General features: G+C 40.2%; 1 protein-coding gene across 1 annotated transcript in view; it reads left to right on the top strand.

Moving 5' to 3' along the window:
* The window catches only part of COL19A1 (collagen type XIX alpha 1 chain), a 349797-nt gene that overhangs the window by 217878 nt on the left and 106765 nt on the right, over nucleotides 1-25154 (top strand). The gene's annotated exons all lie outside the window — the stretch shown is intronic.

Below are 25154 nucleotides of genomic sequence, written 5' to 3'. Positions count from 1 at the left end.
TAGGTTCCAGTGCTGGGATGCCTCAGGCCGAACAACCAACAGGACAGGAACACAGCCCACCCACCAGCAGACAGGCTACTTAAGGTCTTCCTGAGCATGGCCCTGCCCACCACAGTGACAATACCCAGCTCCACCCACCAGTGTGCAGGAACACATCCCTCCCACCAGGAAACCTGCACAAGCCTCTTAGATAGCCTCATCCACCAGAGGGCAGACAGCAAAAGCACGAACTACAATCCTGCAGCCCGTGGAATGAAAACTGCAATCACAGAAAGTTAGACAAAATGAGATGGCAGAGGAATATGTTCCAAATGAAGGAACAAGATAAAACCCCAGAAGAACAACTAAGTGAAGTGGAGACAGGCAACCTACCTGAAAAAGAATTCAGAATAATGATAGTGAAGATGATCCAAGATCTCAGAAAAAGAATGGAGGCACAGATCAAGAAGATGCAAGAAATGTTTAAGACCTAGAAGAACTAAAGATCAAATGAACAGAGATGAACAATACAATAGCTGAAATAAAAAATACACTAGAAGGAATCAATAGCAGAGTAAATAAGCAGAAGAACGGATAAGTGACCTGGAAGACAGAATCACTGCTGTGGAACAGAATAAAGAAAAAAGAATGAAAAGAAATGAAGACAGTCTAAGAGACCTCTGGGACAACATTAAACAACAGCATTTGCATTATAGGGGTCCCAGAAGGAGAAGAGAGAGAGAAAGGACCTGAGAAAATATTTGAAGAGGTAATAGCTGAAAACTTATCTAACGTGGGAAAGGAAACCGTCACCCAAGTCCAGGAAGCGCTGAGAGTCCTAGGCAGGAAAAACCCAAGGAGGAGCATGCTGAGACACATAGTAATCAAACTGGCAAAAATTAAAGACAAAGTACTAAAAGCAACAAGGGAAAAGTAACAACCCTAACCCTAACCCTAGCCCTAACCCTAACCTTAACCCTAACATACAAGGGAACTCCCGTAAAATTATCAGCTGATTTCTCAGCAGAAACTGCAGGCCAGAAGGGAGTGGCATGATATATTTAAAGTGGTGAAAGGGAAGAACCTACAACCAAGAATACTCTACCCAGCAAGGCCATCATTCAGATTTCATGGAGAAATCCAAAGCTTTACAGACAAGCAAAAGCTAAGAGAATTCAGCACCACCAGACCAGCTTTGCAGCAAATGCTAAAGGAACTTCTCTAAGTGGAAAAGAAAAGACCACTACTAGAAACAAGAAAATTACGAATGGAAAAGCTCACCAGTAAAGGCAAACATAAAATATAGGTAGGAAATCATCTGCACATAAACATAATATCAAAACCAGCAATTCTGAGAACTATTCTTTTAGTCTAATCAATAAGTAATAAAAGGCTAAACTCAGGTCATGCTTGTAAAAACAAGTGATATGACCAGGTGGGACAGACATCAAGGAGAGAGAATGAGTAGAAACAAGGCAATGGATTTATGCATCAAAGTGTTTACTGAAGTACCAAATCTGAAATGGTGGTAGACCAAAGTAGAAAACGCTGGAGGAAAACATTCTTTTGGAGATGAGTCAGTGAAGCCTAAAGCATTAGAGCTGCGGAAAGGCTCTGAAAATGGAGATGCACCAGCCCCTTAAAACTTGAATCAAGATCATAAGAAAAAGGACAAAGTTTACTGTTAGAAAGTCATCAATGTGTGGGTGATAAATGAAGCCATCAGAGTGGGTAGGATGACCAAGGGGGAGACTGTGGGGAGGAAAGAACTGAGGGTAGACTTTGAAATTAGGATAAGCCTATATGTAAGAACGGGTGGTTAGGTGAATGAGAGAGTCAAAAGTATAAGAGAAATAGAACTAGAGGAAAGTTTTGAAAGAGACTGGAGATGATCACCTGATGGGAAGTGCTTCCAATGCATCAGGGCAGATGAGGGCTGAGGAAGAGCCATTGATGCCCTTGGATGAGGCTGGTTTCTAAGACGGCTGTGCTGTGAAGACATAGGCATGACTTTTCACAGGTCTTGGGAGTGTAGTAGGTATTGAGAAAGTCAGCGTGGGGAGGTGTCGACTGAGAAAAAACACACAACCTAAAACTTGCAAGTTACGTTTTTTGGGGTGACCTTACTAGGGACTACAGCCTGGGAGACAGCCTCTCAGATAGCTCTGAGGAGGAACTGCTCCAAAGAGGTAAGGGAGGAATCAAGATATATAGGAGTTTTTGCTGAAAAAAATAATGTAGTCCAAAATCAAAAGATTACTGCTAATTACAAAAAAACAGACATCTCAAACTAATGATTTTAGAGCTTTTCTGTTTATGGGAAAATGCAAAAATCTGGGCTCATTGAAATTACTCCTAAGGTATGCATCGTAACTACCTACGGCCAGTATCCAATACAGAATGTTTCCTGTTTTTCTCTATCCTGTATTCCCCTCAGGGCTACCGTGGCTGATGGCTTGATGAAGGGCAACATTTGTTGTTTATTGCAATAGAGATGACATTCTTTGTCCACAGGATTATGGACTATTCTTTTCAGAAGGTGAGATGTAAAGAGAGATGGTGTAAGATCACATTTGGAGAGGTCAAGAAAAAGATTTTTTTTAATTGAGTACATTTGCAAACTGAGGCAAGGAAGTCAGTAAATAGGGGGAAACTGAAGTTGCAAGCAACAAAGATTATTACTTATAGTAATAAGCAATCCACAAGTACCAGAGGAGGTTGAAAGATAAGACACAAGATGAGAACGTATGGGAAGAGAGGAGGGGCGTGGACACTCACTTTGTGGGACAAGTAGGAATCAAGGCATTATGTGTCTCTTACAAAAAGGATTTTCCAGCGTAGATATAATTTCATGAGACTTCTGCTGTGTATAAGAGGCAAGGGTCTCAAGACTGTTCATTGTTTTCAGGCCACAGAGATTTACACCTACTACTTCCTTCTTCCATGAACAGCAAGCCCAATTCAATCAAGTAAAAGCAGAGAGAAATATAGAAGTTAGAGGAAACCGAACTAAAATAGATGTCGGGTGGGCAGGGCATTAGGAGAAAAAAAAGTCTATTGTAATTTTCCTTTGTAAATTACCAGTGGTATCTTAAGAGAACATTTCTGTTTTCGGCCATTTGTCTGAATTCATTTATTTTGTTTTATAAATCCATTTTGCTAGAATACAATCCTAACTCCTTGGAAAACTTCATTTTATTGATATAAGGTAAATGATGTCAGAGTAAAATATCACCAAAATTAAATTGTTCTTATTTTTATTGATTTTGGCAATTTTCACTTTTTATATCTCTGTACACATTCTGGAAACTGTCATTCTTTTCTTTTTTTTTTTTCTTTTTTTGCAAATGATATAAAATTTCTGAAGCATGCTAATTAAGCATAATTCCCAATCTAGGAAATGTCAAGGGTATGGTTTACCATATAAGTAGTTCTGCCTGTGTCTTTGTATCAATAAATCCTTGTGGTTATACCTATAAATTTTTGTATACTATCCTGCTAACTTTCTATGGGCTTAACATCTTTTTCATTGGGAGCTGATGGAAATGAATATGGTGTATTTCTCTGCAGTTGTTGCCATAGCGATAAAACCTCTCCAAGGTAAAACAAGAGATGGCATAAAAATTACTAATTCAAAAGAAGTTATGCTTCTAATTCAATATTGAAAATGGTGCTCCCTTTCTCTTTTATTTTGTCAAAATTGCATGACAGGAGTGTGTCTAATATACTTTTATTAGATAATGTCTCTATAAGAAAAACTAAAACAAAAAAAATGAAAAAGGTGAATTCCCCCACAGCATTTAGTGGGATGAGGCTTTATTTTAAATCTTTTCTTCTTAAGACTTACAGCATTCCTAATTATCTGCCTTACGCTCCACCTCCATACTCTTTCTTTATATTTTGCTATTCAGTTGTAAATCTAATTACCTTTAATGAGTTTTCTCAAAAACAATTTATTTGCTTTCTTTTTCTGCCACATCATTTCCAACAATTAGACACATTTTCTAGCAATAACATAATTACAAAGTTGAACAAATCTATGAAACTTTCTCAGATCTTATTACCGTTCATGTTCAGATTTTGAAACTCTTCCCCTGAAAAACCAAATTAGAACACTCTTGGAAAATATTCTGTGACTTAGAATTGTTTTACTTAATCAACCTCAATTTGATTCTGGTACAAAAATGTCAGCATCATCACTTTCTAGAGACGTTGTAATGAGCTAAACCAACACTAAGACAGATGATTAATTAGGTGGGGAAGAGTCAGCCAATGAAACAAAGACTGTCATGGACCATGTGCCTACAGCATCCCTGGGAGACCTGTGTGATAGAGAAAGAGGAAAGGAGACAAAGTTAGATAAAATAGACCCTACCTTATCTGTATTTTCCTCAAAACTAGCCTTGTGTTTGCTTTCCTTTAAAGCATAGACTACTGTGCACCTAGTTAAAAGGACCTAAAAGAAAGGAGAAGAATTGAAAAAGTTGTTCTTGTAAAAGAGATAAGCATTAATAAACCGTGGATGCTGTGTAATAGGATGCTACACAAATGTGGTGCTCAAAGTGTTACTGGACCATGATAAGCACAGAAATTGAAAATATGTGTTTAGAAACTTTTATAACAATTTAACAAGCATGTGATTATTGGACTTAGCAAGTAGAGCAGGCTATGGATGAGTTGGTGTGTTGAACAAACACGCAGAGCCATAAGGGTGCTAGCTGCCTACAAGTCATGAACAGTAGGGTCACGCTACAACACGAGGCATTTTAAGGTTAGCTTGTCAATTATAATCCACAAAAATCTGAGAAACCCAAATCATTTACTTTCTATTATGAGTTTTTATTACTTTAACTTTAAATTAAGTTAGTGAAGTAAAATTTATATTATTCATTTTTAACCCTAATGAACTAATGGCAAAACAAGCTTCATGGGTTTTTTTGGACATATGTTTTCAGTAGAAGCAAACTACCTGATGTCCATGGAAGTGATTGCAAATAAACAAAGACCAAAAGAATTGATACTAGTTTTACTAGGAAGTATGATCACTCATATACTGAGTTCAGCTAATTGAAGGTGAAGTATTAAATCGTTGCATGTTCTGGGCAGACGTGGACTGGCTAATGAAGCAATGAAATCATCAAGACATAAGCAACATTTACACAGGAAACAAAAATAAATTCAAAACCAAAACAATTTTGAAAGCATGAACACTGACTTAAAAGGCAATGGAAGCAAAGTTCAGTAACTCATATTTAAACCTTAATGTTTTGGAGATGTCTTTTAAAGTAGTACTTTAGATTTCTGAGGCTGGAAAATAAACATGCAATTGTGAAGGCACTAGTGAAAGGTGACGTCAGAGATACTTGCTTGGAAATATTGAATGAATATGTGACAATGATTCCATTGCTTGACATATTTAAAAAACAAGCTAATACCAACTCAGAGAGCAAACAAAACCAGCAAAACATTTTTGCTGCATCTTGACAAATGCACAGGTAATGCCCATATTGCAGTTGTCTTGGTAAATGTGCAATTATAGATGATAGTAATATTAGGAAGAATTTTTTTCTTCTGCTTCTTTGCCCACAAATATAGCTAACTGTGAGCTGTTAAAAAAAAAAAAAACTATGAACATAGTCATTGAACTATGCAAAAACATTGTCAACAAAACATGGTTTGGAGTTCAGTTTTTGTACAGGAATATGTTCTGATGGTGAAGCTGCAATGGTAGGGAACTATTCTGGAGCAGTTTTCCAGATTAGGGAGCTTACAGGAGAATGTACACCAACACTCTGCTTCCTTCATCAAGAAAGTCTTGCTAGCAAAGGAATGTCAGCTGAACTACACAATAGGCTTAATGACATGGTAAAAATTATGAATTTGTAAAGATTAATATGCCAAATGTGAGATTTAAAATTTTTGAGATAATGTGGAAAACGGTCAAAACAACAATTATTGCATAGTGAGGTACTTTGATGGTTTTCAAGGAGAACAACTTAGGAATGTTAAAATTAGGGAATCAAATCACTGTTTCTGCAAGTTAAGAAACTAGGGCTTCCCTGGTGGCGCAGTGGTTGAGAGTCCACCTGCAGATGCAGGGGACACGGGTTTGTGCCCCGATCCGGGAAGATCCCACATGCCACGGAGTGGCTAGGCCCGTGAGCCATGGCCGCTGAGCCTGCACGTCTGGAGCCTGTGCTCCGCAACGGGAGGGGCCACAACAGTGAGAGGCCCGCGTACCACAAAAAAAAAAAAAAAGAAACTAATCACTAGTTACCAGAGAAATGCAAATCAAAACGAAAATGATATATCACATCACACCTGTTAGAATGGCTATTATCAAAAGACAAGGGATAACAAGTGTTGGAGGGGATGTGGAGAAATGGAAACCCTGGCTCACTTGTGGCAGGAATGTAAAGTGGTGCAGCCGCTACGGAGAACAGAATGGAGGTTCCTCAAAAAGAATTAAAAGTAAAAGTGCCCTATGATCCAGCAATTCCACTTCTGGGTATATATCCAAAGGAAATGAAAACAGGATCTCAAAGAGATATACGCACCCCATGTTCACTGCAGCACTATTCACAACAGCCAAGACATGGTAATAATCCAAGTGTCCTTCAATGAATTAATGCATAAAGAAGATATTTTATAGATACAGATATATCACACATACAATGGAATATTATTCAGCCTTGAGAAAGAAGGAAATTCTGCTGTTTGGGACAACATGGTTGGGCTTAAGGGTATTGTGATAAATGAAATAAGTCAGAGAGAGAAAGACAAATACCATATATCACTTATATGTGGAATTTAAAACAGCCACGCTCATAGAAACAGAGACTAGAATGGTGATTACCAGGGACTGTGAGATGGGGGAAATTGGGAGAAGAAAAAAAAACAAAAAGAAACCTTGACAGACAGATGTGCTTTTTGTCTCATATCTTCAGTATTTTTAATAATATCAATACTTCCATGCAAAGAAAGAATGCAATTTGTTTTCCAATGGCCAAAAAAATTTGAAGAGTAAAAACTGAAGTTTCTGCAGATTGTTACAATATATTCCCATAGTTTCACAACAATTATCAAAGAAGTTATGATGTTGATTTTCTTCTGAGTTTGCTGAAGCCAGTTTGAAAGGTCTTAGTCCATTCCTTTCAACATACCTGTGTTAAACTGATTTCTATACTGAAAGTCATTCAAACAAAAAATGAAGCAGTATAGATAAAGTTGTGCACTACAAGTGTTACTGAGCCCAAGCCCACACTGCTCGCTGCACAACAGGCCAGTAAATCGAGAGACTAGTTGTTGGGGCAAAGAATAGCGACTTTATTCGGAAAGCCAGCAGACCGAGAGGATGGTGGACTAATGTCCCAAAGAACCATCTTCCCCAAGTTAAAATTCAGGCTTTTTTCCATAATAAAAGGAGTGGAGAGGTATGGTTGGTTGCTGTAAACTTCTTGGTGCAAGAATTCTTTGTTCTTGTAGCTGTCCACGTAAGTCTGGTCATAGTATTCCCATAAACCTCCAACAAGACAAATGTTATTCTCTGATCTGCAACCTTTAAAGGTCAGAGCCTTGAGAATGGGTTCTCCTGTACATTTCAGGCTATAGGCAACATTCCTAATTTGTAGCAAAAGCAATAGAATACAAAGGTTAAAGAAAAAGAGACAAAGCCAATATGGAATCAGATTTGCCCTTCCCTATTACAATTCCTCAATGTCAAATATCCTGTGGGAAAAGGGGTGATTTACATAAGTAGCATTGTTGTCAATTCAACCTAGGTTAGATATGTTAACAAGCAAAAAGCAAGCTCACTTTTTTACATTAAAAACTTTAAACACTGATATAATGGTGTTTATTTGTTCAGAGAATGTATATAGACATTTAATATATGGAATCACTATTTTGCTCATAACTTTTTATTATAACTGCAAAACAACAAAAAGTTCCAAGTATAACAGTGAATCTTTTTTTATCAGCATATATACTCACTTTCAACAGTTTGTACAGTTTTGTACTTTGTTCTTTTTCCCCTCCATTGTTAGTTTGATATTTATTAAAGTGTAATTTTATGTCTGTCGAATCCAATAGTAAACATTAGGACTTATACTCTGCATGTTCTTATCTCTTTTTTCCTAGTAATTCAGTTTTACTGTAGTTTATAAAAGTACCAGTCTACAACAAATGGAAAATTTACAAACCAGTCCTCCACCACGGAGTTAGAGATCCACTGACTTAGTGAGTTACACTGACTACAGGCAAAAACTATAATAACAAACACTTTATTACCAGCAGAGAGAATTTATTTTATTTAAGTAATGCTAATTAAGCTTGTAAAACTAGTTAGCCTTGTAATAATTACATGAAATGTGCATTTAGCCAGGTCCACTGTAGGAATCAACTATGCAAATATGCAGTGAGTTCTCAGCTATGCAGTTATGCTAGCAGCTGTATTGTGTATAAAGTACGAGAGGGTGATGTGTTTTACCGCCTGCTCTGCTTTATTCCTGACGCCTAAATTAGTTCTCCTGGAATCTCTGTGCAGGTCAAGACAACTAGTGGGGCTAAAAGTGACTTTGTAAATGGAGTCTTTTTGTAAACGGGGTCTCTGAGAAACCATTCTAAGAGGAAAGTGCCTTCCTCTCTCACTCTTGGTTTTCCCCCCGGGAAGAAGATAAAATGGAAGTTAATGGGTAAAGTGTGACCAAGAGTCTGACTTACCTTTTTAAGATCTGAACATCCATTTTACACAATATGATGGATATAGGTGTATAGATAGGCAAACAAGAAGATACCGTTGAAGGTAGCCCAGGAAGGGTCTGTGAAGAGAACTAACTGTCATGCCCAGCTTAGGCTCACGCGGACCGGCGTTCTTTGGGTAAGATGATGACTAATTTTGACATGGCTAAAGCTGACTTGATCACAAAACTGCCAGATTTGAGACCATCTCATCAACTGTTGGTGCTATATTACAGTGATAACAATAATATATGCACTATTGTAGCAATAAAAATAATACGTATGGTAATTCTATATTACCCTGTTTACTCACAACATCCTCCTGTATTAAGGATTATTCTCTCCACTTGTCAGATGAGGACGTGAGGCTTAAAGAAGTTAAAGTGATTTGTTCAGGATCACAGAGCAAGAAATTTTTAGAGTCAGGTTCTAACAGAAGTCTGTTGCCAAACCCTGGTCCCACAATAGCCGTTTTTCAGACTTTGTGTCATGATCCATCAGCAGGTCAGAAATTGGCTTAATGGAGCACAATCAGTTTTGTTTTGTTTTTTAAAGAATTGGACAAATACAACAGAATATACAAAACAGTTTAATCAATCTTGAGGAAAATGGGTGGTGTCAGAAGCTATTCTGCCTGTTTTCTCTGCCCAGCCCTCCTCAGTCCGCGGCTGCCTTGATTCACTCCCTCCCAACCCCTTCACCTTTCCTGCTCTCCCTGACTACAACTCGTGCACGTGAACGTTAGCTGGTGGGGGAGATGCTTCTCCTGTTGTAGAGTGGCCTGAGTGGTGGTAGTTAAGGCCACCCACAAACCCAGCCAATGGAAGGAGGGCCATTTATCATCTGATTGGTTAATGTCTCATGTGGGGATCTGGTTCCTTGAACTTTGTATTAATAAAATGTTAAACTCTGCGTCACCTCATCAGTGAAAACCCTTGGAGGTCACAGGTTCTGGAGTGATGCAGATTCCTGGGTAAACCCTGGCTCTGTGACCCAGGGAATGCTACCCACCTTCTCTGAGCCTCTGTCTCCTCAGTTATACAATGGAAATGATGCTAATGATGCCTATCCCAAAATGATGATTAGAAAAATATATGTGTAAACAGCCAGTTCAGGGCCTGTCACACAACAAGGGCTCAATGACCACTATCTATGATATCATACTTACACAATTAATTTCCAAGTCTTTGAGCACAACAAAATCCACTAGCACTAAAGCCACGGAAACCGTTTAGTGGTTCTTTTAGAATCCCAGAGACTTTTGTGGATTTGTCACCTAGCCTAGTTTTGGCCTGAAGAAAGGAACCAGTCACCAGGTGTTCAGGGGCTGAAATCCAGCCTGTGACCCACGAACCAACCGTGTGTCCAGTGTAGGGCTGTAGCCACCAGGAGAAAGGGTACCTTTTTCTCCTTTGCACGAAAGCACTGGATCAGCCACTGATGGCCCATCTTCTGGGTCATCAAAGTCAGCACTACTGTGTGGGAGCTAGAAGTACCATTCAGTGGACTTTCCCATTTAATAAAGTGCCAGATGAATACATTTTCACTGCAATGGGTCCCCCCAAATATTTGGTATTCTAGAACAGTTGTGAGGGGTTCTTTGTCATACAGACGCCATACTATCAAGCAGCACATCAGGGCTAAACTATTTATAACATAGGTCAACATTTTTTGAAGTGTTTTATGGACTGCAGATGTTTCGAAAGGATTCTTCATTCTTTATCCTCCCACTCCTTGATGTTATGAAATATGACAGAAGGCTTTTTTAAGGTCACCATATATCTAGCTTATTGAAAACGGATACTCTATTTCAAAGCTCTAAGAAACTGATACTTGGGATCAGTAGACCCAGATTTAATTTCGGCTTTTGCTCAGTTTACATTTTAAACTCCATTTAAAAATATTTTTCATGATCGTGCTGTTACAGAGACCACTAATGTTTTGTGTAACCGGAAGTCTTTTATCCCCAACTAGGTGTTTTAAAATTTAGCTGCATAAATTGAAATATTGGAAGTGAGTTACGCTGTTGAAACCCTGATCGCATGTTAATAACTGAATTGACATTTTACAGGATAAAGGTTTTCCACGAGAGAAAAATGAAATGGTGCTAAATTCCTGAATTCCTTGGGCCGTTGGTTCTTTTCTTGGGTGAAAGACTTGAGCAACACTAAACCCCAATACAGAAAACCTGAAAAAAGCAATGGAGAGTGCCTTATAATAAAATAAATAGCATTACATTTTCTGTACTTCTGTATTTTGCTACTTTGGAAATATTTTTATTTGGAAATGTTATCTATACACTCTCTCTCTCTCTCTCTCTCTCTCTCAAACATTCCCAACAAGGATAGATCTTTTTTTTTTTGCAGTACGCGGTCCTCTCACTGTTGTGGCCTCTCCCGTTGCGGAGCACAGGCTCCGGACGCACAGGCTCAGTGGCCATGGCTTACGGGCCCAGCCGCTCCACAGCATGTGGGATCTTCCCAGACCGGGGCACGAACCCATGTCCCCTGCATCGGCAGGTGGACTCTCAACCACTGCGCCACCAGGGAAGCCCAAAGATAGATCTTAAAAACATAATATTGAGTACAAAAAAAATTGTTAAAGGATACATACAAAAAATAATTTTTACAACTTTCAAAATATTGGGCACTACTTAGTTATTCATATATATAAATATATATGTATATATATGTATGTGTATATATATGTGTGTGTGTGTGTGTGTGTGTGTGTTTATTGAGTACATGAACCAGAAGGGTGACATCCAATTCGTGAGAGTAGTTACACCTCAGGAGGAGTGAGGGAAACAAGACTACAAGAAAGGACTCCCATTTAATCTGTAACATTTTATTTATTTTAAAAAAGACTTGAAGAAAATATTGCAAAATACTACCAGTTGTTAATTCTGTGCTGTGGGAAGATAATCATTTGTTATGTTACTCTTTTTATAGACCTGCATTTTAAAAAATTTTTCAGCAAAATAATTTCAAAGTACTAATGAAATTTTTGTCTTGTGTTCTCTACAACAACACTAACAAAAATAATGATTAAAAACACCACCAGGGCTTCCCTGGTGCCCCGGGCTGGGAGGATCCCACATGCCGCGGAGCGGCTGGGCCCGTGAGCCATGGCCGCTGAGCCTGCGCGTCCAGAGCCTGTGCTCCACAATGGGAGAGGCCACAACAGTGAGAGGCCCGCGTACCACAAAAAAAAGAAAAAAAAAAATCACCAGATCCTAAAGAATTCTTGAGACATAATTAATCCCACAGTTTTGGTGTTGATCCTTGTCTAAAAGTACAGTAATGAATGAGATCACACTGTTTTCCTCATTAGTACAGGCTCTTCATTTGCCTGGTACCTTTCCAAAGCGTTACACTTAATTCCATTTTAATTGTTAGCTCAGGCCAAAAATTAGAACAAGTATTTCTTGAGCACCTACAATTTGCCAGGCACTATTGTAGCCACTGGAGATAGCCGATGAAAACAATAGACTGGGACTCGGCAAACGATGGCCCTTAGGCCAAATCTGGTCCATGCGTTTTTGTAAATAAAGTTTTATTGGAACACATCCACGCTCATTTGCTTACATGTTGTCTATGACTATTCTACAACAACAGAGTATTGTGCCAGACTGAAATATTTACTCTCTTACCCTTTACAGGAAAACTTGGCCAACCCCTGCAATAGACAAAAACCTCTACCCTCATGGAGCTTGCAATCTATTACAAAGACAGACAGTAACAAAATAAATGTCTTAGAATGGTTGGTGGTGATACATGCAACTGAGAATAAGAAAGCAGGGGAAGGGGTTAGGGAGTGTTGTGAGGAGGTCAGAGAAAGCCACGTTGCAAGGATGACCTGGGAGCAAAGATCTAAGAGGTGAGGGACCAGCTCTGTGGAAATCTGGGGGAAGCAGACAGTGCCAAGGCCTGAGGTGGAAAGTTCAAGGAGCTGCAGGAAGCTGTGGTGGCTGGCCGGGTGTGAGAGCAGTGGATGTGGGGCAGAGCCCTGCAGGCCGTGGCAAGGAGCTGGGCTTTTGCTCTTAGTAAGGGCCCTAGTTTGTCCTTTGTAAAATCTAGAATATTAATTTCATTCCAAGAGTGAGGCCAAAGCTATGGATACCACATTTTTAGGCAAAATATTATTTACATTTGAAAATTTCAGTTCTAACCCAACTGGCCATCCTGCCAATTCTGACCAGTGTTCAGGGAAGAGAACAGGCTAGCTGATGGCTGAATATTATTACTCTTTGAAAAACATTTCTGCAGACATATCTTACCCATGAGTCAGCCAGGCTGAAATATTAGTGTCAGACAGCACATTCTATGTAAAGTTTTGGTTTAGGCCAGGAGGGTAGCCTCAAAGTACTAAATTTCAGAATGAGTATTTGGGATATATTTTTCTTTGGTATTTGCCAAAAATGTAATTGATCCACTAGCTCTATATCTGAATGTGTTGGACCACCTTCCGCATGTCCCTACACAGTGTAACCTCTCCAGGAAAGCTCGGAACCTTCTGTCCAGAAGGATGGGTGGGCACCGATGGAGAACTTACTTGTTGCCAGGCACCATCCCTCTGCCTTCAAGAAAATTTATGGGGAAAGATTATGGAACGCTCTTTTCAAACTTTGGTATTTCTCTTACAGTAAATATTTCCCAGGTGCTCATATATTCCAGCCCAATGTTTTTAGGCAGGTATGTTATTAGTCCTTTTTTAAAAAAAATAAATAAATAAACGGTTAAGGGTGAGAGATGATATAACTGGCTCAGGTTTGCTTAGCTGATAAATACAAGAGATGGTACTAATGGCCAGGTCTCTCCCTTCTTAGTACAGCGCACTTTTCCATTCTGTTTTTATTGTTAATCAATGATCAATTATTTTGTCATAAATATATGAGTTAAAATCTATATTCGCCTCTACCTTTGTACAGAAAAAGCATGACCATGGGCAAGTACACCACATAATTAAAGTATGCCAAAATAGAAATATCAGTTTTGGCCAAGTTTAATGCAACCTCCAGCTCTTGAAAATAGTTATAAGCTACTGTTCTCTTTTCTTGAATGTCTTTAAGCAGCCTTGATTTTTTGTGTGGAGAAAATCTGGTAGACAGGAAAGAAGAGAAATTAATACTAGACTAAAAGCCCCTCAAACCTTCAAAGGTAGGATCTGTGTCTAATTTTCTCTTTAATCCCAATATTCATAGAGTAAGCACTTAATAAATGCAGCAATGCTTATCACTGACGCAAGGTTATCTGTTTACTGAATTTCCCACTCATTAATGTTCTTCTGGAAGTTGATTTCTCATTTTGGTACAAAACAGATCTGTAATTTTTGTTTGTTTGTTTTTGTTTTTTGCGGTACGCGGGCCTCTCACTGCTGTGGCCTCTCCCGTTGCGGAGCACAGGCTCCGGACGCGCAGGCTCAGCGGCCATGGCTCACGGGCCCAGCCGCTCCGCGGCACGTGAGATCTTCCCGGACCGAGGCACGAACCCGTGTCCCCTGCATCAGCAGGAGGACTCTCAACCACTGTGCCACCAGGGAAGCCCCAGATCTGTAATTTTGATTGCTTTCAACCTTAGCTCTTGTAGTTTTAGTTATCAGTGTTTCTGAAGGATTTAAATTAAGGTTCTGTCTTCAGAAACCCAGATATCCAAATGAACGTGCAGCTATTACCAAATAATGTTATGTTTAGAATCATTTACACACATGACTGGATTTTTCTCTTTGCCTCTGAAGATCTTGACATCAAATAGAGCCCACCACCTATGTTCTCTCCTTTAAATGGGCTTAACTCTTGTTTCTTCAATATGATTTTCTCCAAATAATCATCAGGTAAAAATATTTTATTATATGTAAGGAGAAGATAATGACATAACTACTTCCATTTATACTTTTTTCCCCAGCTTTTGATTTCTCAGCCATGATCTAACATTGAGAGTTTTTTTGCTTTCATTAGCTTCCCAGAGTTCTCATTTGTAAAGTCACTGGGACCTGTGGCCATCTGTTACTTTCAGACATCTTTATAGCTTTGATTCTATATTTTAAAAGGTGTTCAAGCTATGGCGTCCTTTCGCAGTAAAGACTCTAAAGTTATTAATTAATCATAATATAAAAAAGATTATAAACTGCATTTGCATATTTCTGTGTACATTAATTTAAACATCCTTTTTTTCCCCCCTGCAAGGTCTTTTGCTTTAGTGAGGGCAACCAACTGACAGACTGCTCATTAATCATACATATTAACGGAGTAGTTAAAGCTTTAAAGTCTAACTCACCATTCTGTCTACAGGGACCAGTCCTTGTTTTCTAAATGTGATGACATACACTTCAGACACTGCTAATTAGGTCTTTCCCTTGAAAATTCATCCTGACATGTTTCAAGAACATATTTTTCCCTTGAGTACAAGCTCATTAAATTATAAATATCTTTATATAAGTCTTGCAGGATTACTTAAACAATGCAGCATTCTCTATTTGAAAACCGTTGTTCACAGTGAAGGATGAAATAGATCTCATTTCCTTATATCATTTTTTCGGTCAAAAACAATGGACTGGGTAAATATCAGAGAATAATAGATATTATATTCAGTAACGTAAGATGTTAAAGGAAGGTAAAAAATACTTCATACTTATAAATGGAAATGGGTGTTAGTCAGGGTTCTCCAGAAAAATGAAAGCATCAGGATATGTATACAGAGAGACAGAGACAGAGAGAATTGGCTTACACAATTGTAGAGTCTTGGTAAATCCAAAATCTATAGAGTAGTCTGGTAGTCTGGAGACCCAGTGAAGAGTTGCAGTTCAAGTCCAAAGGCCGTCTGCAGGCGGAGTTCCTTCTTGCCTTGGGGAGGTCAGTCTTTGTTCCATTCAGGCCTTGGACCAATTGGCGAGACCCGCACACCTTATCAAGGGCAGCCTGCTGTGCTCAGAATCCACCATCTAAATGCTAATCTCATCCAAAAACCACCTTTACAGAAACATTCAGAAAAATGTTTGGCCAAGTATCTGGGCACCACATAAACTTAACCGCCACAAAATGCTATACAGATACTCAACCCTTGATTATCTGCACAAATGGAAGGAAATGTTCCTGCGAGCGACCTAAATCAGATAAGCTACAATCAGTTCTGTTGAGCCTCTGAATTACATGATCAGTCTGTAGCAGTTTTACCCTAGTGGCTGCTAATCTACACAGGCAAGTGTTTAGGTCAACCCCATGATGCGGCCCCTTTACGACAACTCCCAATGGTTTCCCAAGACAATCAAAGGAAGAAAACACAAAGCCCTCCCCACAGTCTTCAAGGCTCAGCTAATGTGCCCTGCCTGCCACCCATCCACGGCTTGCGCTTCTCCAGCCACCCAGGGCTTTGTTCTCACTGTTCCGTCTGCTGGATGTCCTTCCTCAGCCCTTGCACAGCCCACGGACTTGCTTGGTTCAGGTGTCTGCTGAGACCTCCCCTGATTTTTCTGTCTGAAACGGCACACCACCCTATCTAACTCTGTATCCCTTTACCCTGCTTTACTTTTTATGATTCTTGTCGCTATCCAGAATTTATATCTCTACTCGTGTCGTTATCAGATACGCAGTCAGTATAACAGGGAGGGATGATCAGGGATGACACAGCCAGGTTACCTGAATTCAAGTCCCAGCTCTGCTGCTTATCTGGACGTGTGACCTCAGGCAAGCTGCTCTGTCACTCAGTTGCCTCATCCGTAAAACAGAGACACCTCAAAGATATTACGAGGACTTTGAAGATATAATGAATACGTAGATATAAATTGCTTTGAATGGTGTCTGGCAGAGAGAAAGGACCAGGTGCTATCTATTTCTATCACTGTCTCTGCTAGAATATAAGCTCTCTGAGGACAGAATGGATTCAGGGTATTTCCAGAGCACAGAGAAGGATCTGGCCCACAGTAAGGACTCATTAAATGTTTGTTGAACGAATTAATGAAGGAATCTGGGAACATGCCAGCTGAGAATGGGAAATATGTTCTACAAAAACACAGTGAAGAGGTGGTAGGTTGTTGGGCTGCAGGCCTAGAAGGCCTGCATTTGCCCAGCTTTAAGACCGAAGAAAGAGCCCGGAGTCAGCAACAGAGACATCAGTGGTTTCATGGATCGGGGCGCTTACACGTCTGAAGCAAGGTCCTGGAGGGATTTCCAGTTATAGGGGAGTTGACGTCAGGTGGGCTCATCGGTTACCAGGGAAACCAGCAGAGGGACACAGGCCCCTCACCACCCCTTTGACAAGGACAGTCACTCGCTGGGGCCTGGGGCAAGTACGTAGGAAGGTCAGTCCTGTGAGTAGGTGTTGGTTAGGCTTTAGGGATGTCTGTATAGGGATGGATGGATGTACGTGCTGTGTAGCAGGACGCTCAGCATAAGATGTAGCTGCGGTTTCTGCCTGAAGGATACTTCTCTAAAGGGGACTGAGAAGTCAAAGGAGAACATAAAAAGAATCCAGCAAATGACCTGCAGCTGGGGCTGGCAGGGCCAACTGAGGTACCAGCTTTCCCAAGACACTCTAACCTTACTCTGGGAAAAGGTCGGAGCTGAAGGAGAAAGAGACTGTGGGAAAGCAGCTGGAAGAGGTCAGACTCAGAGTTCCTCTTACCCAGTCACACTGGCAAGTGACCTTGGGTGTCAGGTTTAAGGAAATGAAAAGAGTATTCAAGTCAAGAAAAAACATACCCAGTATTTACATAATGGCAGGTCCACAAGCATTCAGTTTTTGAAGGTCATCAATACAGAGTCCCAATACTTAAGTCCATCGTGAAAGCACAAGGAGTGGTGGCGGGAAATGCCTTCCAAGCCCAGTTGATTGAAAGGTTGGCAATAAGTATCAGAGGACAAAAGGACCAAAGAGGACACACATCTGTATGGGGGCACAAGTGTCCATGGAAGCTGTTCCTGTCTGAGGGGACTCTTCAGGGTCTAGCACCCCATCTCATTGCCAAGGGGGTGCAGACGGCTTCCTCCACCCGCATTTCCCTCCCATCCCATCCCGGTGACCAACCCCCCGCCACTTCACCTGTCAAACGAAAGGCTGAGAGAGTTACTGAAAGGTTTGGGAAGCAACTTAATTCTCACCTTCCCTCCCCAGAACTCCTGAGTTTACCTACAACCAAATGAACAACACTCTCCAAATAGCTGTTGTCAATAGCTGTCCCTCCTCTTCTACCCTGAAAGCAAGATCCAGGCCTTATTCATATATTTTCCCTTAGAACAGTACGTAAAACACAGACAGTACATTTCTGCTGAATACATTTACTCATTTTTTGGATAGGGCATTTAAATATCCAAGTGGGATTTAATCCATTAAATTTAAGTTGATGGATTGAGAATTATGCACTGAAAGTTCTTCTGTATCAAAATTGGGTGACCTTCATACTTGCATCTTACGGATCCTTGGGGATTCTCTCTGTTTACGGGAAGTTATTGAATAGCTGCAAAATGTATTCCTATGAATTTATTTGGTGTTGCTCAATTCAGTCTTTCTCTTTGAAACTGCAGTTCTAAAATTCCACCCCTTGAGGGTACATTTCATTTGTTAAAGTATGTGACTCAAAAATACTGAAAATGCACTTCTATAAATTTAGCTTCATTGAAATCAAGATATGAAATGTCATTAATGATTTCTTTGTTCCAGTGCTGACTGGTAAGGCTGAATTCCTTCTTATACACTGGCTCAAGCTCTGACCCGTCTGAAATTTGTTGAGGAACCTCATCACATCGTTTTCATGTTAACATTTCTTTTAAATAAGACACTAGCAGTTTATGTGCATTATTTGTCCCTCTACATGTTGATTTCATCCACTCTCTAAGTCTAAAAATGTAACAGTTTCCTGAATAAAAATGAAAGATGCTTGAAGCCTATGAGTGCTTGGAGATGGGGACCCCAGGGCATGGGCATAGTTCTCGGACAAGGAAGGCAGAGTCCAAGCCCGATTCTCCTCCTCCGGCCTGCAAGCATCCCCCTGCAAACTTCCAAATACGGAGGGAGCGTCCCCCCTCTCACTGCCGCACAATAAAATGTATCACAGATGGTCAGGAAGCAGCTAAGCCATGCCCTACCGTGCCCCACCCCTGAGCCGGGATGAACCAAGTGCATTGGCTGAGGTTGGCAATGGCAGGATAGAAAACAGAGCCCGCGATTGGGACAGAGAGAGTTGGTGGTTTGGCAAGACCGTCGGGAGTCCAGTCTAAGTGGAAGGTTGTGGTTGTCCTGCTGGCGCAAGGCAAAGGCAAGCAGCCACCAGGGGAGCAGCTGAGAGAACTAGAAAGACCTGAATTCCCAAAAGGGCAAAGTCGTAAGGCGATGGGACATTTAAAAATCTGGCTTGGTGGTGGGAAAACAAGAGAAACTCAACAATTAGAGCGGCAAAGTAACTGAAATCGTGAATGACCAGGATATGCCCCCCCAAGGACACCTTCATCCTGAGGGTTACGGGTTTTAAGATCAGACACACTTGGGGTTAAATTTTAGCCCCACCAATGAAGAGCAGGGTGATTTGGAGCTAGATGTTTAATCTTTCGTGCTCTGTAAAATGGGAACAGTATCACTCACCCACAGTAGTTTGGAGCAGATTAAATGAAATAGCGTAAGTCCGTGCTTAGCACTCAGGGCTTGGCCCATGGCAAGCATCTGATCAATGGTAACCATTTTAATAATCATTTGTCATAGGCTTTTATGTTTCTTGGTACATGCACAGCTTGGAGCACACAAGGAAAAGGTGATTTGGGGTTCATCCAGTCAGAAGGGACTTAAGAGGTCAGACCTTAATTATACTTATCTTCGTGACCAAATTGGTGCCGCCATGATAACTTCATAGGAATGCTAAACAGTGACTGTAGACCATGCTGACCACAGACCAGACCACCTGGCCCAGTCCAGTGCTTCGATGAAGTGTTACCGTTTATTCAGATTATCATTTATTCAGTTATAGCTGAGGGGGTTTAGTTAATATTGTCACATTTCTAACTTGTTTTGAAAAGCCACATTAGTTACTGGTAGAGTCCATCCAAAGGGGAAAAAAAAGGAAGAGAACAGGGCTTCCCTGGTGGCGCAGTGGTTGAGAGTCCGCCTGCCGATGCAGGGCACGTGGGTTCGTGCCCCGGTCCGGGAAGATCCCACATGCCGCGGAGCGGCTGGGCCCGTGAGCCATGGCCGCTGAGCCTGCACGTCCGGAGCCTGTGCTCCGCAACGGGAGAGGCCACAGCAGTGAGAGGCCCACGTACCGCCAAAAAAAAAAAAAAAAAAGGAAGGGAACAGAGAGGTGGGGAAATTGTGACATGATTTAGAAATTTTAAGATCCCAACCTAAATGAGAAAAGCAATATCAGGAATAGCATCACAATATGGATTCATCTTCCCTTAGCCCTAAACCTATTTCAGATTCTTTGTTCATGTTGAATTACATCCTCTTCCCGTGTCCTTACAAGAGCCACTTGTCTGATCCCTGAAATAAGGAGACCATTATGACTAGCCTCATTGCTGTCTTCGATGTATTTTTAAAGATGTTAAGAAATAAAATTCACTTAAGATGTTATGCATTCCTCATGTAAGTATTCCGTTCCCGTTTTTTCACATATCGTTGATTTCAAAATGTGCTAACCTTTTACATCAGTCATTAATCTTATTTCCGTTCACAATGTAAAAAAAGAAAACTAAACTTCCCAGATGGTCTGTAATGTTTTCCTGTGTAATTAACACCTACTTCACAGTTGTGGGTGCCAGTCAAGGCCCTGTCTCCTCTTCCTCGACATCTCCTTGGTACCTTGTTCAGGCTGAGTTGATGCCTAAGACTGTGCTGAACACACACATGGGAACAGGGGAATTCTGGAGAGGAGCCAGCTGCATTAGAAGACCTGGCAATTTAGAGAGATTACTTACACACGTGTCTCCTCTGTGGGCTTGAGGGCTGCATACCACCCTTTATTTCGGTACGATTACTACTGTAAGTTGTCCTCGTCGTCATCAACAGCAAAAACCATCTGTCAGATAAGTACCAGTCGCCCATTATTTGCATTCTTCCCTTCTTAATGCTCCTGGATGGTCAAGTGTTTATAAATCACATGGCTAATTTAAGATACATGTGCTCTCATGCTGCAAGTCATCCTGGAAGCATCAAGTTATTTTTACTGTTGAAAATGTGTAGATGTCATTTATTTAAATAGGCCTGGTTTTTTTTTTTTTTCCTTCCTGACAGTATTGACCCTCTGTGGTCATGTACACAGCAAATGCAGATGGATGAAGTCATCTGATAATTCAAATAAAATCACTCCCTCGTGGAAATCTCCTGGTTTCATTTTTTTTTAATTTTTATTGAAGTATAACAAACATTCAGAAAAATGTATGTATCCTAAGGAGACCACTTGTTGATTTTTCACAAATCAAGAACACGCTTGTAACCTGCACACAGTTCAAGAAACAGGACGTCTGCATCTTAGTCTGATGATCTCAGTCGCTCCCCACTCCCACATGGGTGACCTATTGCAACTTCTAACAGCTTAGCTTAGTATTGCCTGCTTTTATTCCTTATATGAATTGATCAACGTTGTGTTTACACAATTTCACCATATTGTTGCATATAGTTGTATTCCATTCATTTCCATTGTTATATAGTATTCCACTGTGTGAATAATCTACAATTTACTTTTTCTATTTCTACTCTTAATGGGCATCTTGATTGTTGTTTTAGATGAAAAAATCCCCTATGCAAGGTTGACAGTTGGTTACGTTTTTTAACTGATGCACAACACAGATTTTAGAAGGTTTTCTTGATATATTATCAACATTTTTAAATGGAAAAAAAAAGGATAATTGGATAAAGGATGGTAGAAGGGCAGGGAGAAAAGAAACTAACATTTATTATTCCCACTGTGTCAGATATTATAGTAGGAGTGTTGTTGTTGTTGTTGTTAATTGTGGAGAAAAACACATAGCATAAAATTTACCATCTTAACCATTTTCAGCTGTACAGTTCATTAGTGTAAGTACAGCCGTATTGTTGTGAAAAGATCTTCAGAACTTTTTCATCTTGTAAAACTAAAACTCTGCTCCCATTAAATGACTTCCCCTATCCCCCGCCCCCCAGCCCCTGGCCACCACCATTCTACCTTCTGCTTCTATAAATTTGGCTACTCTAAGTACCTCATATAAGCGGAATCATACGGTATTTGTCTTCTACTGACTTATTTCACTGTGCCTATTTCGATTGGCATGATGTCATCAAGGTTTATCCATGTTGTAGCATGTATCAGAATGTCCTTCCTTTTCAAAACTGAATAATATTCCATCGTATGTACCACATTTTGTTTATCCACTCATCTGTTAATGGACGTTTGGATTGGTTCTGCCTCTTGGCTATTCTGAATAGTGCTGCGTATGAACATAGTGTGCAGATATCTCTTCACGACCCTGTTTTCAATTCCTTTGGATATAGACCAGAAGTGGGATTTCTGGATCACATGGTCGTTCTACTTTTCATTATTTTAAAAATCTGCGCAGTGTTTTCCATAGCAGTTGCTCCATTTTACAATCTGGCCAGCAGTGCGCGAGCATTCCAGTTTCTCCAGATCCTCACGAACGCTTATTTTGTTTTTTGAAACTAGCCATCCTAATGGGTGTGTGCGTGGCAGGAATTTTACACATGATCTCTTTTTTAATTCTTCACAAACAGGCTTCAATGGGTAAGTACCAATTTTACAGCAAGGACATCTTGACCCAAGAAACTTCCATAAAAGAAAAGGCTGGGATTCCAATCCAGGCGGTCCTGAAGTTGACAATGGGGTTTTTATTCTTAAAGTTCCACGCAGTCACAAAACCAACCCAGCTCTTTTGTTCTGAGCTACAAGGTTTACAAGATTAAGGGCTATACAAGATTGCCTGACTTTAAATATGAAATAAGAGGTTGAGGTTTAGAACAGGAGTTCTCACAGTGTGGTCTCAAGGCCAGTAGCATCAATACTGCTGGGAACTTGTTATAAATGTGAGTTCTCAGGTCCCACCCCGGACCTGCTGAGTCAGAAACTCTGGAAGTGGGGAGAGCAATCTGTTTCTGCTAGGTCTCCCGAGGATGCTGATGTGTGATCAGGTTAGAGCACCGCTGGGCTTAAATCATTAGACAAATACCTAAGCTGCAGTCTGATAACCTTTACACTGTTGCCAAACAGGAAACGTACGTGTTGAGCACTTTGAGGTTTCCAGGGCAACCTGATATGGTAAATCTGCCTTTTATGCTTCATACTCCCAATTTTCAGAAAAGTATTGGCTTAGCCCAATTGTAATGCTGCTGAAACCATCCATTTGGAAATTGAGCCAGTCTCCAACTGATCAATTGCTTCTGAACAAATGGCCACCTGGGACCAGGCACCCTAGCCAGGAAGGCCGCACCCAGCTCAGCATTTTTCTGTTATGTGCTGGGATTTTCATCCCAACCCACATCCGAGTGCCCACTTCTTGTCTCACTTTACAGTGGGTCTAGAATGAAGGGCCTGAAATAAGAGGAGACAGAAGTGGAAAGAAACACGCAAAAACAGCCCCTCTAGCGACGTCAGGAGGGTATTCCCTGGCCCTCCCAGGCACAGCCCCAGCCCCAGAGTATGGAATCTAAAAAAGCCTAATTCATCAACACAGAGACAATGTTGGCTGCCAGAGGCTGAGGACGGGGAAATGAGGAGATGCCGGTCAAAGTGCACAGACTTCCAGATGAATAAGTTTGGGGATCAAATGTACAGCATGGTGACTATAGTTAACAATATTGTGTTTATACTTGAAAGTTGCTGAGAGAGTAGAGTTTAAATGTTCTCAACACACACACACAAATGGTAATTATGTAGGCTGACGGGGTATTCACTGACTTTATTCCCAACATATAAGTGTATGAAGGCATCACTTGTACACATGAAACTTACACAATGTTACATGCCAATTATATCTGAGTAAAGCTGAAAAAGAAAAAAGTATTCAAATCTGCTTCAGGATGTTACTAGAAATTCAAGCCTAGAAACCACATTTAAACTGAAAATACGTGCTGGCTGAAGTCAGCTGTGTACAGTATGTTCCAATAACTTGACGGTCCTCAAAAACATCTTACCTGCATGTCTACTGTTAGCAAGGAGGCATAAAGACAGTCAGCGTTCCCCTGTGCTCTTCCAGAGACACATCCGCACACTCTTGACAGTCGCAAGGCTTTGAACAATGATGTAAATCAGCAGCGACGTGCAAGAGTTTGGAAGCTTGCCCGTACCATACCGAACCATGAATGCGTCTACTCCTCATGTTAAGACATGACAATGTTATGCTACAATATCTGAGGCTTGGTTTATCTTAAACATTAACTCTGTGATAAAAGTTGATCAATAACCTCATTTTCTCCACTTCCTGCCCAAATCAATATATATGTCTCCTTTAAGGAAAGGAGACTGCACACAAAGTTTATCCTATGGTTTTAACTTACCTCAACCTAAAAGAAAGAACCAATCACCTACTCCAATGTCACCGATTTTGTTTCTTTGTGCTCTTGTAAATGAATAAATTACGGTGCTTCCACTTTCCAAGTAAACAAACGTTTTATCGTTGATTAATCCTCAGGGGCTGATGGACTTGCATTTACTAAAAGACCCAATATATTGATTTTCAGAATGTGTAAACTGCAAAACAAGAAAATTATGTCCATGTGTGTAACTTTTATTCAGTATACAGAATATTAAATTATATATTCATTCCAATCTTACAACCCCCCAAAGGAAATCCAAGGTTCAGATCTCTAAAACAGAAGGTACATGAAAATAACTACTCATTTTATTTCTGGTTTTAATGAAATTTTAAAAAAAATCTGTTCTGTAGTTGTTAGCCAGGAGTTTTTATGAATACAGCTGCTATTTTTATATGGAGTCCTTGACAGTAGGTACTCAACTTGCCTTCAGCAATTAATGGAAGCATTTCCCACCCAATCACAGTGTCGCATTTGCTTACCTACCTTGCAGACCTTACTCTGCTGCTTCAGTGGGTATTGCATTTCCTACCCAACTCCAAGCTTAGCTGAAGGCCAGAAAGATCAAGCCTGACTCTTTCAGAGCAAGAAAATCTGTCAGTGAAATGGGCCTTTCCCTGTTTATGCTTACAATTCTCCCCAAAAAGAGTTGAAAGATCAGCCTAATACTTTTACCTTTTAAGTAACAACAAGCCTTAATATGTATTAACATACTACCAATATGGTAATAAAATAAAGTTATTAGTAACAATGAAACAGAATTAGAAAACCTGCTCAGAAATGTTTCTCATTCAAAATGTGTGCTATCCATACCTAAGCTTGCTTCCTTCTATGATAAAGGAAAGAAAATAATTAAGAAAAAATGTATAATAAATCAATGTTTTTTAAATGATATAGATACACAGGTACTTAGAAATGTCATTCTGGCTCTTGCAA

Source organism: Aethalodelphis obliquidens, unplaced genomic scaffold, assembly GCF_003676395.1.
Source record: "Aethalodelphis obliquidens isolate GAN/ISIS:26980383/991018 unplaced genomic scaffold, ASM367639v1 scaffold3, whole genome shotgun sequence".
NCBI classification, from domain to species: domain Eukaryota; kingdom Metazoa; phylum Chordata; class Mammalia; order Artiodactyla; family Delphinidae; genus Aethalodelphis; species Aethalodelphis obliquidens.
This window is presented reverse-complemented; position numbering and strand designations above follow the sequence as displayed.